The 15,448-nt window shown below is 46.1% G+C and overlaps 1 long non-coding RNA gene and 1 pseudogene across 1 annotated transcript; both read left to right on the forward strand.

Moving 5' to 3' along the window:
• The first annotated feature begins 109 nt into the window (after positions 1-109).
• LOC119825790 lies at positions 110-4,031 on the forward strand. The gene is made up of 2 exons (XR_005287266.1): positions 110-710; positions 2,052-4,031. It is a non-coding gene; the product is annotated as an uncharacterized LOC119825790 (long non-coding RNA).
• A 2,353-nt stretch (positions 4,032-6,384) lies between these two features.
• On the forward strand, positions 6,385-8,748 carry LOC121677044 (annotated as a pseudogene).
• Positions 8,749-15,448: the final 6,700 nt, after the last annotated feature.

Genomic DNA, 15,448 nt, shown 5'->3' on the forward strand with positions numbered 1-15,448 from the left:
GGTTAACTTTATGTGTCGATTTGGCTGGACTCTGAAATCCAGCTACTTGGTCAAACACTGTTCTAGATGGCTCTTGGAGACTGTTTTTGTGGTGACAATAACAGGCAAGTGGGGTGGACTTTGGTGACGCAAATGACCTTACATAGGATGAACGAGCCTTGTGGTCAGTTGAAGGCATAAAAAAAAATCCAAAGTCTGACTTACCTTGAGCAAGAAAGAATTCTGCTTCCCAACAGCTTTGGGTTCATGTGCAAAGCTGGCTCTGCCAGGGTCTGTACCTACTGCTTCCCGTCAGGCGCTGGGCCCTCCAAACCCCATAACCAAGGAATCCAATTCCTGAAATCCACCTCCCTCTCCTTTTCCCCTCCCTTCCTCCTCCTGCTCTTCCTTCTACTGGTTCCACAGCCCTGCAGACTCTTGACCGAACTGACACAGTTGGGGAAACCGAGTCATAAAAAAGGGTAGCTTTTCTGTCCTTTTACTCTGCCACGAAGAGTCGCTGATCCTCCACTTCTGTCTGTCATAGTAAACGGTGTCAAAAGTAACGCGATCACATGTACCACAGCATGGAGCATTCTCTCTTCTAAGATCATGCATACCTGCCATACCAGGGGGCATCAGTCCGCGAGCAGCAAGTGGCCACAAACCTGGCAACTGGAAACTGGGTGCTTATCGAAATCTCTGCATCTGTGGCTCAGAACCAAGTCCAGGTAAAGTGGGTCCCTCCCTGCATCTCACCAGGTGACTTCCCAGTGTCAGCCAGGCTGTGTTCTCCTAAGCCTGAGGTCCTCTTCCCAGCTCTGCTTCCAGAAGGAGCCCTTATTATCGAAGGACTAGTCTGAGCCCCATTTTTTAGCAGGCTGTTGACAAATGGTGCTCACTGCTAAGGCTGTCTGAGACCCTCAGTGCAGAGCCCATCCACGTGTGGCTCCAGCTGGTGCTCCTAGATCAAGACGAGCAAGCAAATCCCTCATGCTCGGATCTCTCTGGGGTCTCAAAAAGTTGTCAGGTTTTATTTTGTTTTGTTTTTCAAGACAGGGTTTCTCTGTGTAGCCCTGGCTGTCTTGGAACTCAGAGATCCATCTGCCTCTGCCTCCCAAGTATTGGGATTAAGGTGTTCACTACCCAGCCTGTTTGGGGTGGATTTTGGTTTTTGTTTTGTTTTTAAAGAAGATTTTAGGTATACAGATAAGCTGTGAATTAGAACAGGGCTTTCCTGCAGTTGATACCTCTCCCATAACTAACACTTTACCCCATTGTGTGCAGAGTGCCGTCCTGAACACCCAGCAATGCAAAAAGCAAGCAAGGAAAAAAAATTACATGGTGTGATGATTCATTTATGTGTTGACATTCATTCAAGCATTATTATTCTAAGGATGTCCTTGAGATATTTTTGGATAAGATTAATATCTAACTCAGCAAAGCATGGGCAGCTTATAAAGCATCAGAAATATCAGATGTAAGAAGTGATGACTGCAAAGGAATACTCTGAAGTTAACGAAACTACACTTGCTTGCATTCCTGAACTCTAAAAGCTGTGGCTTTTACCAAATGCCAGTTTCCCCAGAGTATACCTTGGCTTTAGTGAGTGCAATTCTAAGAAAATTCTAAAAAACTGAGGCAGGCTTGAACATGGACAGAATTAGACCAACAAATATATATATATATATATATATATACATATATATATATTTGGGGGTTCATATTAAGCTCCTAAAATACTTAATTTCTTATTTAAGATGTATTATTTAATGCTGATAAATACAGTCACTACTTATAAGACTCACCGTGTCTGCATTTGGGGCTGCAGAAATGGCTAGATGGATAAGAGCCCTTGTTGCTCTTACAGAGGACTCAAGTTGCGTACCCAGCACCCTCACAGTGGCTCACAGCCACCTGCAACTCTAGTTCCAGGCGATCTGGCCTCTGGTGGGCAGCCAGTACACGTGTGATACACACATATACATAGAAGCCAAACAGTCATACTCAAATCTTATTTTTTTAAAAAAGTCTTTTAATTTAAAATGTCGCTCTCCGTTTTATGCTTGCAGTTCAAGATATGAGCGCTCAGCCTCTTGCTTCTGCCACCATTCCAGCCAGTCTTGCCCTTGCTTCCCGGCTGTAAGGCCAAATAAACTCTTCTATTATACAACAACCAAAATTAAATGTATCGAGGGCGAATCCGTCCCTTTGACTGTTGGAACCACTAGGCTCACCTGTGCAACAACACAGCCTGTGCTGCTACTGCCTACCGGGGACTGCGCCTGTGTGCAAAACAAAAGAGAGGAGCAGTGGAGCGGAGAGCCGAGAGTTGTAGGAACTACCGTGTCTGTATACAGTCATCTTGGAAGCCTCGTGGATGGGGAGGGGAAGAGTTGAGAAGAGGTGCCTGATGGGACAACCGCTTTTACAAGCTCATTCTGCGTAAGTGTTAGCTGAGGCATGAGCCGAGGCAGAGTCAGGAGGTGCCGAGAGTCTGGAGAACAGAATCAATAGGATGGTATCTCTAAGAAGGAAAAGAAATCCACCACTCGCCGCAAGTACCTAGGACAACATCTAGGAAAATATCTAGGAACAGCTTGTCCCTGCCTGCAACCCAGGAGTTCTCCTTTGTGACCTGCAGGTGGAGCTGTCGGACTGTTATCCTGGCCAGAACTGAGTACCGCGCTTCACCTTGGCGATCACCAGTGGAGCTTCAGAGTGTGGGCAGGCTTCAGAGACATCTGAGTTCAGAGCACAGAAATGAGCACTCAAAGTGCCAGGATCTGCAGGACGCGGCAAATTACAAGGTGCAGGGTGCAGAACCTGAGATAAACCTGCTGATAAACCTGTGAACCTGGGATTATGGCAGCTACAGGTCTTTGCGGTGACGGTGACGACAGGGCTCTTTGTAGACAGAGGGACCGCTGCACGAAAGCTGGAGGAATAGATAGAGGTGCAGAAGCAGATACTGTTATGGAAAGTGGAGGTCGCCAAGGTGCAAGGGGTTGGGAGTAGTTCGGGCCGGTGGAGCTAGGATGCCTGGCAAGGCTCAGATTTGCCGGATAAGAGTCAAGGTGCAAAGCCATTTTAAGGGTACAGTTCAGTGGTGTTAACTGCACCCGAAATACTGTGCAATCATCACTATTGTTTATAGAATTCTTAACACCTCAGAGACCCCTTCCCCATCAAGCAACTCCAGGTTCTTCCTACTTTCTGACACTTTGGAGGGTTTTTTGTTTGTTTGTTTTGCTTTGCTTTGCTTTGCTTTGTTGTTGCTGTGTTGTTTGTGGGTTTTATTTTTGCAGGTTAGTTGTTTTGGTGTTTGTTTTCTTGAGACAAGGTATTACTACGTACCCCAGGCTGACCTCAAATGCACTATTTAACCCAGCCTGGCCTCTAAATCAAATCAATCCTCCTGCTTTAGCCTCTTCCTACTTTATGTCTCTGACTTTGTCTGTTCTGTGAGCTTCACTTATGCAGATTAATAGATTCCTACATTTGTTCCTTTGTGTTGGATCGCCTAGCTCAAGGTTTGCCCACCTTCTGGCACCTGTCAGAAATGTCTTTGTTTTTGTGGCTGAACAACATCCCATTGAAGGTCCTGACCACGTGCGAAAATCTGTTCATTTGTGATAGACACTGGATTCCAGTGAGTAGCGACGCCCTGGAGGGCCAGATTACACAGGCCATACTCCTACACGGTATGGCAGTCAGAATTCTGAGCGACCTGGCAAGGCACAATCTGCACCTGCCACACAGAAAGTGGTCACCTAGCCTTTGATAGTGAGACAACCTGATGCCATCCAAATTGGCAAGTGGTCAGGATATGCTAATGTCGTCCTGCTCCTTCTATTGTAATTTGTGTTTTTCAGTCTACATGACAAAGCAGGCTTGGTTGTGGCCACGACCTAAGTCATTCTCCCCATCACCTAGGAAACAGAATGCTAATGAACTTCCCCCTCAGTTTGTGTTTTGATATAAAAGCTGTTTGGATAATAAACATGGGTGATCTTCAGGATTTGAATGAACCCTGAGACTCCCTCCTGATATTGCCTTGTGAACTGTGCCTCAATTAGTCCCACACCTCCACTCTGATACGAGAAATACTTTACGTCGGGGCTGGTCCCTGACCCCGACAGTGCCCGACTCAGAAACCACTGAACCTACAAGTATCTTGAGTTCCTACTTTTGTTTATTTTCAGTACCACAAAACTTACCAGCAGTGGCTTCATTACTTTCTGTGGGTTCAGGGTATTTTTTTCCTTTTCCTCCCCCTCCCATTTGTGCTTTATTTTATTTTATTTTATTTTGAGACCAGGTCTCTTTATGTAGCCCTGGCTGTCCTGGAACTTACTGTGTAGACCCAGGTTAGCCTCTATCTCAAATAGATCTGCCTCCACCTCTCATCTCAATGCCCCTCTGCCCCTCTGTCCCTCTTCCTCTCTGCCGCCTCTGCCCCTCAGTCCCTCTGCCCCCTCTGCCCCCTCTGTCCCTCTGCCCCCTCTGTCCCTCTGCCCCCTCTGCCCCTCTGCCCCTCTGCCCCTCTGCCCCTCAGTCCCTCTGCCCCCTCTGCCCCTCTGCCCCTCTGCCCCTCTGTCCCCTCTGCCCCTCTGTCCCCTCTGCCCCCTCTGCCCCCTCTGTCCCTCTGCCTCCTCTGCCCCTCTGCCCCTCTGCCCCTCAGTCCCTCTGCCCCTCTGTCCCCTCTGTCCCCTCTGTCCCCTCTGCCCCCTCTGCCCCCTCTGCCCCCTCTGCCCCCTCTGTCCCTCTGCCCCCTCTGTCTCCACGTGTGGAAATCATAGAAAAACCTAGAGTTGATTCTCTCCTCCCACCTTTATGTGGCTTTGGGGGATCCAGCTCAGGTTGTCAGTTTTCTCTGACCAGCACTTTTAGCTGCTGAGGTTCTCATGGCTGCTCATTCATGCTTTTGACACTGTACCCATCCAGGTTTTGTTACTAATGGTTTTGTGGTTGTAGCTATTGAACGTAGGGTGTCGGTCTATGCTGCGCTAATTCTTATGGTGTGGAAGAGGGCCTAGCTCTTTCCTGATCGCTTCTTTCAGACTCACAACTAAACTGTCAGGACTGCAGCCCAGGCAGCGAGAGAGCATGGCACAAGACACAGGTCAGCCAATGAGCAGCAGAGTTCCAAGTCAGACCCAGCGGCCCACTCAGCAGTAGAGGAGGAAGAACACGGGTGTGGGGGTCAGAGGTCTCTGGGGATGAGGCAGGTGGAAGCAGAGGAGGGATGAACAGAACGCCGTGGAGATCATAGGAAGACACGGAGTCAGAGTTGTAAGGTGGGGGCACTCACAGGACAGGTGTGCAAGGCTGGGTGCCTGCCACCCTTCACTACAGTCAGAGTAACACAAAGGTCCCCATAGTCTTAGCAGCTGGGAGCCCCATAGCACAGGGGTTTGCTCCCTCACCCCAGGGAGAGTCTCTGTGTGGCCTGAGGGCATTCTGCAGGAGTGCTACCAGGCTGTTTGCTCCCATATTGTCCTCAAATGTAGAAGGACTGACCAGGGCACTTTAAAGGAAGCTCTCCTCTGCCGCCCCTAAGGCCCTCAAGGGGTGTCTGTTGGGAAACTTCAAGTCTGGCTCCTTTAAAAGCAAAAACTCCCCATGACCCCTACCCACAGGAAGTGCCAGGACTATGGAGGGTTCTTTGTTGGCAATGGTGATTACCTCAGCCTTGTGGAGGGGTCAGGGTTCTTGCCAGCCTAGACTAAGAGGGAGGCAGGCATGGATTTGTTCCTGCCTTCTGAGGGTGACAAGGGTCGACTTTATGACCCTGTGCTCCCAGTGGGACAGCACAATTATCGGACCCAAGGTCTTGGTTTTAGCCTTTCCCATACATGCAACAGGGGCCCTGGGGAGAACACTGGAGCTAATAATTAACCAGACTGTGGATGTAATGACTCCCTTTCTATTTTTTATTTATTCATTGGAAGTTCTTGGAACAGGATCCAGGGTCTTGAACATGCTAAACAGGCAATCTATCAAGGAGCTACATCTACTTATAGTAAAAAGACATAGCAGGGGTTTCACTCAGTCTTAAAGAAAAATAAAATCATGACCCTTACAAGAAAATAGGTAGAAATGGAAATTATTATCTGAAGTATTCCCAGATTTAGAAAGACAAATGCTGTAGGTTTTCTTTAGCATGAGTCCTGATTAGCGTGCATGCGTGAGTGCGTGCGTGCATGTGTGTGTGTGTGTGTGTGTGTGTGTGTGTGTGTGTGCATGCGTGTGCCTGTCTGTCTGTCTGTCTGTCTGTCTTATGATGAGGGGATATAGAATACAGGTCATACTGGAAAGGGGACCAAGAGAGAGGGGAAAAAAGAAGCCGTGAGAGAGAGCCGAGCAGGGAAAAGGACGGATAAAGATAAAGTATGAGAACGCATGGCACACAGGCAGAGAAAGACAGTGCACGGAGGAGAGGACCTGCAGAAAGGGACCCGTGGTTGGGAGAGGGAAGTCAGGGAAGACGGTCAACAAGAACGAAGCATATGACAATCCTGTAGTGAAACCCATTGCTTCTTACATAAGTTTTTATGACTAATAAAAAGTTTCTGAGCCAGCAAAATTCAATCCCTAGAACCCACAAGGGCGTCGGAGAGAACTGACTCCTGCAAGTTAACCTCTGACCTCTACACACACACTGTGGCACACGTGCCCATTCACATACACTCACATGCACACACAAGCACGCACACAAATAACTGTAAGGATAAATTTTTTTAAAAAAATATTTATTTATTTATTATGTAAACAGTGTTCTGCCTGCATGTAACCTGCGTGCCAAAAGAGTGCATCAGATCTCATTACAGATGGTTGTGAGCCACCGGGTGGTTGCTGGGCATTGAACTCAGGACCTCTGGAAGAGCAGCCAGTGCTCTTAACCTCTGAGCCATCTCTCCAGCCCATAAGGATGAATTTTTAAAATAAAGCTAAAACACTTTTCCATCTTGCCCACGGCTAAGTGCACAGCTGGTGTCAGGACAGCACACACAGGGTGTCTGCTCAGTCATCGCCACCGTCCGTCTCCAGACTTGCTCTCAAAAGCTGAACTCTGTCCTCATTCAGCACTGACACCCCCCCACACACACATCCTCCCAGTCCCTGGCACCTGATCTTACTTTCTGTTTCTTGTAGATCTGAAACTCCCGGAAACTCCTAGAAGTAATTTTACAGTCCTCGTCTTATATCTGGTCCATGCCCTCAGCGTACAATCCTCAACAGCCACTAGGGCTAAATCGTGGGTTCCTTCTTTTCCAATGCTGTCCTTTATTTTATTTTATTTTATTTTATTTTATTTTATTTTTGCTAATTCACTTTTAGCCATGCTAGGGCTCAGGGGTTCAAGTCCAGGCACATGCTAGGCACGTGATTTGCCACAAATCCAGGCATGTGTTAGGTGTGGGATTGCTCAAGGATGTCTGCAGACTCTTGATCCTTCCATGGAGGTTACTTTGCAGCCCCTATGGGATGGGAGAAAGGACAGGAAAAATGGTCTGAGGGGACATGTAAGTGAGCTCTGAGGACAAGTTTTCTCTTGGGGGACATTCTTGGGCCTTGATAGAACACTTGGATACAGGTGATCCTGTGCACCAAGGCCAAAAGGCTGCACCTAGGGTTCTAGAGGAGGCTGTAGCCTGTAGCCTTGAGGCTGGTCAGAGTATGTGGGTCTCCCCAGAGGATCCTCCAGGATCTGGGATCTATATTTGGTCTTGGCTGCCTCTTGACCTGGCATCAGCTCTCTGCACCTAAGCCAGGAGAGTACATCACTCAGACTATGATCCACGCTGTTTCCCCAGAGTGGAGCCTGGGCTCAGTAATACATCCAAGAAAGGAGTGGAGGAGTCAGAATTGTGATGTTTTGAGAAGCAGGTTTGCGGTGGAGCTGGACTTGTGATTTAGGCTGGCACAGGTAACTCCCTTACAGCTAGTAGGCCAGAGGTGATTCTGGTCTGAAGTAGGCAGAAGCAGCTGTGTGAATTTTGATTATGCCCGATAGGGAAGGGTGCGCCGTGCCCCTTGCCTCCCCACTCCCAGCTTTGGACTTGGTCACCCCAAAGAGGGAGTTGCCCCAGGTAGAGACAGCTAGTACTTGAACTTATAGTGCTCAGGACTGATTGTTTAGGTTAATGTCTGGCTACAGAGCTGTCACCAGAGCTGAGCTGACAATCCAAATGCCCATTTGTAGGAATTTGCTGCATGGAGATGAAGGCTTCCTGGGGCTGTTTGTGGTCACTGGATTTCAGCTGGGAAACAGAAACCCTCATGAAACTGCAGGCCAAAAACATCCTGAGAGCTTTCCTCTGCCAAGGTGCTTAGTCCTCTCAAGGAAGCTGAGACCACACCGGGGTGAGCCCCTTGCTCCAGCCAGCCAGCCTCACCCTGGCCTTCATCTCCAAGCTCGCCTGTATCTACTCCACCTTCATCCTGCACCAAAATGATAAACCATAGAGAGTGGGATTATTGCTGTCGTTAAAGCAGCCGGTTTCAGTGCTAAGCCATTTGAGAGGCCTGGCTTGTTTGCAAAGGCCCTGGCCAGTGTCAACATTGGAAGCCTCATCAGAGCAGGTGGACCAGCAGGTGAGGTTCCCACACAGCACATAGCCCTGCCCTCTCCACCAGTGCACACCCCCTCCACTCCCATCCCCCACTTCCCCACCCCTTCCCCCGCTGAAGGAAAGGATGTGGAAGCCAAGAAAGAAGACTCTGAAGGGTATGGGTGACTTGGGCTTTAGGCTTTTTGACTAAATCTTTTCGTTAACACAATACAAAGCTGATTCTGTTTTTTAAAAATCTTTTGGGGAAAGCCAAGCGGTGGTGTCCTACTCCTTTAATCCCAGCACTCAGAAGGCAGAGGCAGGTGGATCTCTATGGTTTTAAACCAACCTGGTCTACAGAGTAAGTTCCAGGACAGCCAGAGCTACACAAAGAAACCCTGTCTTGAAAAACAAAACAACAACAACAACAACAACGAATCTTTCAAACAATGTAGCCTGCAAACTTTAAACATACCATTTCTGTGAATAACTCAGTGTGGGTTTGTTTGTTTGTTCGCTTGTTTCTGTGCATCCGGGGAGCTGAGCGCCTGTCCGCACAGTGACCTCTCAGAACTCCTCATCCCAGGACTCGCTCTACTCCCATCCTTGTCCGTCCTCCTTCCTTTTAGGTAGGAACCTCTGAGTTAACCATTGGATCATGCAGGAACATAAACAACATTTTAACTTTAACTTTTTGGGGAGGGGGGGTCACAGTCACTTATGTAGCCCTGGCTGGCTTGGAACTCTCTAGACCAGGCTGATTGAATCCATAGAGATCCTCTTGCCTCTACTCCTGAGTGCTGGGATTGGAGACATGTACCACTACGCCCAACATTTTGACATTTTGACATTAAAAAAAAAATGTTTTCTAAGGTGGCTGCACCATTTTCTCAACCAGTAATGTGCAAGGGCACTGGTTTCTCCACATGCTCACTACCGTGTATTACTGTCCACAAATCTGCCTGCCTTCCTTCTTCCTTCCTTTTTTAAAAAAGATTTATTTATTATTGTGTATATAGTATTCTGCCTACATGCATGCCTGCAGGCCAGAAGAAAACACCAGACCTCATTACAGATGGTTATAAGCCACCATGTGGTTGCTGGGAATTAACTCAGGACCTTTAGAAAAGCAGACAGTGTTCTTAACCACTGAGCCATCTCTCCAGCCTCCTTTCTTCCTTTTTAAACAGAGTCTTGCTATGTAGTCCTGACTGGCCTGGAACTTGCTATTTAGACCATGTTGGCCTCCAACTCATGGAGATCCACCTGCCTCTGCCTCCCAAGGGCTGGGATTATGGCCGTGTGCCACCACACCTGACCGCTGTCTAAATCTTAAACTACAGCTGTACAGTTCCTTTTCTCACTGCTATGAGGGGATGTAGCCTACCACGACAGGCTGCGTGGGAATGTGTGGCGACTGTTCATTCACATCTCAGTGGACCAGGAAGCAGGGATGGTCCTGTGACTCCACTGCCTTTTCATAGAACCTTTAGAACTGAATTTTTGATAGCTATAAATGTCTTGTTGGATTTTTTAAATTTTATTTATTTTTTTAATATTTACTTATTAATGTATACAATATTCTGTCTGTGTGTATGCCTGCAGGCCAGAAGAGGGCACCAGACCCCATTACAGATGGTTGTGAGCCACCATGTGGTTGCTGGGAATTGAACTCAGGACCTTCGGGAGAGCAGGCAATGCGGCAATGCTCTTAACCTCTGAGCTATCTCTCCAGCCCCTTGTTGGATTTTTTTTTATTTTGGTTGCATTTACACTTAAGTCAAGTTGGGAAGAACATCTTAATGTTATTAAAATTTTGTTTCCATGAACATTATTTAGATTTTTAATTTTTTTCATACAACTTAGAGTTTATCTCATATAGAACCATATATTTTAATATATTTATATCTAAGTATTTCCCTTTTTTGATGCCAGTGCCAATGAAAACATTTTAAGGAGAGTTTTAAGATTTATTTTGTCTGTAATTATGTGTGTATGTGGAGGGGTGGTGTGTGCGTGTGAGTGCGGGAGCCCACAGAGTCTAGAAGAGGGTGCTGGCTCCCCTGGAGCTGGAGTTATAGTAATTGTGAGCTTCCCAACATTGATGCTAGCTACCAAATCTAGGTCCTCTGCAAGATCAGTACATGCTCTTAACCACTGAGCCATCTCTCCAGTTACGTGTGTAAGATATTAAATTCTGATTATTTGTTGCTAGTAAACAGGAAATCAAATAACTTACAGATGATCCATGTGTTCTACAACACTACAATAATTTACTAGTTCTAGAAATGTTTTTATTGTCTGGCATTTTCATATATATATGTTGTGTGTAAACAAATACAGTATGTTTTTCTTCCCAATCTGTGTGTCCTTTTTGTTTCTTGTTCTGTTGCACAGGGTTAAGATTTCTAGTACAACACCGATAGGCGTGTGAGAGACAAACCTTGTCTTATTCTGTTTTATAGGGAATCATCCATTTGCCACCAATGACTACAATGTTAGCTGTAGGCGTTTTGCAGATATTCTTCACCAAGTTGAGGAAATTCCACTTCATTCTTACTCCGCTAAGCTTTTTCTTTCTTTGTTTTTGAGACAGGGTCTCATGATGTAGCCCTGACTGGAACTCACTGGGAAGAGTAAATTGGCCTCAAACTCAGAGAGATCCACCTGGACCTGCCTCACAAGTGCTAGGATTAAAGACATGAACCATCAGGCCTGACCCTTTTCAAAGGGTTTGTTTGTTTGTTTGTTTTAAAGTCAAGATTAGTTTTGAAGTTTTCACAAATGCCCCTTGTTTTAGACAGAGTCTTGCTATGTAGCCCAGGCTGGCCTCACACTTTCATTTTTCTTGCTTCAGCTTCCTGAGAACTCGGACCACACATCCGGCTTCAAATCCCTTTTTTTTTCCTCTATCAACATGACCGTGCAATGTGATGGGCTTCATTAACGGATATCTGTACATTGAAGCAGGCTTTGTTGCTAGAAACAAATCCCACTTGGTTGTGATATAACTTTATTTTACACAAGGTGGATTCCACTTGTTGGTACTTAATGGGAGACCATTGTATCTCTGTTCCTGAGAGACAGTTTTCTTGTCCTGGGATCTCTCTTAGGTTTTCATGGGATCCTCAAAGTTATGCAGTAGATCAGCTGACATTTAGAAGATCAACCCCCCAGAGATTTACACATCTGATGGAGGTTAAATTCACATAGGCATGGCCCTTGAAAAATACTGCTTTTTGAGTGGCTGCCTGCCTCAAACTGCACATTCTCTTATGTGATAATAGGCTTCCCCTCTAACTCAGCTTTGGGACTGGATTCCTCATTTGCCAAGCACAATTTCCCTAGGTTCTGTTAGAAGGACGACTTTTTTCCCCAAACCGTGTACTCTGGCAAATAAGACAGTGAAACCTTTTGTCCCACACAGCAATAAAACAACTTGGGGACCTGTTCTCTATAATTAACTTCCTGACAGGATGGTTTGGCCAAACCGAAATCCTTGTGGAGAAATCACAGGGGGGAACTTGCACAAGGCAGAACTGCAGGTGTCTGGCCTTGCTAGAGCTAAGTCATTCAAAGACTTATGATGCATTTGGGTGGTATTGCAGGTGTCTGGCCTTATCTTAGTCCTTCAAGAGATCACTATCACCTAACTGACTAACCAGATGTTAGTGAGCTCTTGGAAATGTAAAACAATGCATGTATTCTTTACCTTTCCTTTGATCTCTCAGTAGTTTCCTGCTCTCCCTTTGTAACCTGTAGTGGCCACTACAGACAGCACTATGAGGAACTTCCTCATACCTGCAGCTGTGATTAACTACAAATGAGCTGATAAATTTTGTGAGGTATCTTCAGAGAATGCCTGTGTCCCTGAGAATTTCCTTGTAGTTTTTAATCACGAACAAGTGTTAGTGAAAGTGTGTGTATATATACATAGACGCATGCTTGGAAATTTTTAACAGCGAGAATAAAGAATGCAGGATACAGAATGTAGGAAAATAAAGAAGAAAAAAGAAAAAAATCAGAGAATTGGAGCTAAGAAATCATAGACAATTAGGGCAAGAAATTAAAATTAACGCAAAACAATAAAGACACATAACTGGAACTGCAAACATGTGAGTCTTTCCCCTCAGATTAGAACTATCCTATGCCGGGGCGGTGGTAGCGCACACATTTAATCCCAGCACTCAGGAGGCAGAGGCAGGAGGATCTCTGTGAGTTCGAGGCCAGCCTGGTCTACAAGAGCTAGTTCCAGGATAGGCTCCAAAGCTACAGAGAAATCCTATCTCAAAAAACAAACAAACAAACAACAAAAGAGCTATCCTAAGGTCCCTTTCACTATGCTGCCTCAAGCTAACCGAACCCTGGGGGAAGCAGAGCTGGGCTCAGCTGGCTTGTCAGATTTTCATATTAAGACATTACTGGCTTTGTCAGAAAATTCGTATTCACTTCTTGTTTCCCAGACTCCACCAGTGAAACAATCAGAGCCTATACTTACGTTCGGAAAGTTACAAGGTATCGACTCAACAAATTTATGAATAGATATAGGAAAGAGCTAGCTCAAAATAGCTCTCAAAATCCAACCCTGGTGACAGACTTCCTCTTCAAGGCCACAGCTCCTAATCCTTCCCAAACAGGATCACCATCTGGGAACCAAGTATCCAAACCTAGGAAATAATATGGAGGGCACCTCATTCAACCCACCACCTAGGGCTGTTTCACTTACTGATTTCTTGTATGGATTTTAGAAGATTTTATTTTTCAAGAAACTGGCACGTTGCTTGGCTTGGAGGTACACGTCTTTAATTCCAGCACTTGGGAGGCAGAGGCAGGTGGATCTCTTGAGTTCAAGGCCAGCCTGATCTACATAACAGTTTCAAGCCAGCCAAGGCTCCCAGTGAGACCCTGTCTCCAAACATCAACAAAAAGACAGGTACATTTTGTCAAATTTATAGACAGAGCGCTGCTCAGAATGTTCCCTGATTATTCTTTAACTCATGGAATCGGTAGTGATGAACTCTCTCCAGGTCTGATATTAGTGATTTGTTTTTTATTTCATTTTTCCCTTTCTTTGTTCAGCTAGGATTTTAAAATTTTTATTCTTCCCAAAGAGCCAGCTTGGTTTTGATTGCTTTCTTACTGTCGGTTCCATTGATTTCTGTTCTGAATTTTATTATTTTCTTTTTTCCCTGATGACTTTGAATTTAATTTGCCTTTATTTTTCTAGTTTCTTTTGAAAAAATTATTATTTTATGTGTATAGATCTGTATGGATGTCTGTGCTTCATTTGCATGCCTGGTGCTCACAGAGGTCAGGAGAAAGTGTCGGGTTCCCTGGAACTAGACCAAAGTCTCTCCACAGCTGCTACCAGCAGCCCTGGCAGTGCATGGGCCACCAAGTGCAGAGGGGCCCTCTAGAGCTGCTGGGGAATCTAGTCCCAAACTTGGGGTCCCAGGGCCCACACCTCCTGTGACAGATGCCCAACAGCCAAAGCGGCGCTGACCTTCAGTCTCAGGCATTGTCGTCTTCTCCCCGACAACCAGAGAAGAATATCTGGAGGAATCAGAACTGAGCCAGGTTTAGAAAACCAGCATTCTTAGAAGACCAGAAAACACAGCTTCTAAAAGGAACAGTGTGTGGAAAGCCATCCAGGGAATGTCACCATTACATTTCATCTCTTGGGTTCTGGGGATTCAAGAATCCTCGGGCTTACACAGTCAGACCCATACTTCAAACCATGGGACAGGAGTACCATGAGTGCTTCTTTTCATTCTTTCTTTTTGCTTTGTTTTTAATAACTTATTATTTTATGTGTACCAGTGTTTTGCCTACATGTATGTCTGTGTGAGGATGCTGGATCCCCTGGAACTGGAGTTATGCAGGGTTTCTCTATAACTGCCCTGACTGTCTTGGAATTTGCTCTGTAGACCAGGCTGGCCTCAAACTCACAGAGATGCACCTGCTTCTGTCTCCTAAATTATGGGATTAAAGGCATGCACCAGAAGCACCTGGCTCATTTTTTGAAATTTATTTTTATGTGTATGTGTATTTTGCCTGCATGTGTGTCTGTAAACCCTGTGCATTCCTGGTGTCTCCAGAGCCCAGAAGAGGGTGTCAGAACTCTAGGGACTGTACTTAATGATTTTGCATTGCCATGAATGCTAGGAATCGAACCTGGGTCCTCTGGAAGAACAGTCAGTTTTTGTTGTTGTTTTTTCTTTGGTTTGTTTGGGTTTTTTCCATACAGGATTTCTCTGTATAACAGTTTTGGCTTCCAGAAACTCACTCTGTAGAGCAGGCTGGCCTTGCACTCAGAGATCTGACTGCCTCTGCTACCCAGAGTGCTGGGATTAAAGGTGTGCGCCACCACTGCCCCACTCACAATCAGTGTTTTTAACTCTTGAGTCATCTCTCCAACCCCTTCTTTCTTTTTATTTAGGCATGCATGTGGCGGACACACACACACACACACACATGCGTGCACACGCACGCACACTTGTGTGGGGGTACCTGCAGAGCCCAGAGGAGAAAGTTGGATGGCCTGAAGTTGTGTGTGGTTGTTAGCTATTTAATGTGGGTGCTGGAAACTAAACTAGCCCTCTGTGTGAGCAGCGAGTTCTCTTCTGTGCTGTCTATCTCTCCAGCCTCCGGCTTTCAAACATTTACTGTTGGGAGGTATGCATTCCACAGCTTAGGTGTGGGGGTCAGAGGACGACTTCGCGGAGCTGGTTTGCTCCTTCCATCTTTCTGTAGGTTCCAAGGGCGGAGCTCAGGTTGTCAGGCCAGCGCCATTATCTGAGAAGCCATCTCACTGGTCCTAGCTTTGCATCGCATCGCCTGCCTTTGAAAGCCAAGAGAGGGAGACAAAGCAGACTTGCTCTCAAGAACTTACAGAAAGGGATGCGTTGTAA

Source organism: Arvicola amphibius, chromosome 1, assembly GCF_903992535.2.
Source record: "Arvicola amphibius chromosome 1, mArvAmp1.2, whole genome shotgun sequence".
Taxonomy (NCBI): domain Eukaryota; kingdom Metazoa; phylum Chordata; class Mammalia; order Rodentia; family Cricetidae; genus Arvicola; species Arvicola amphibius.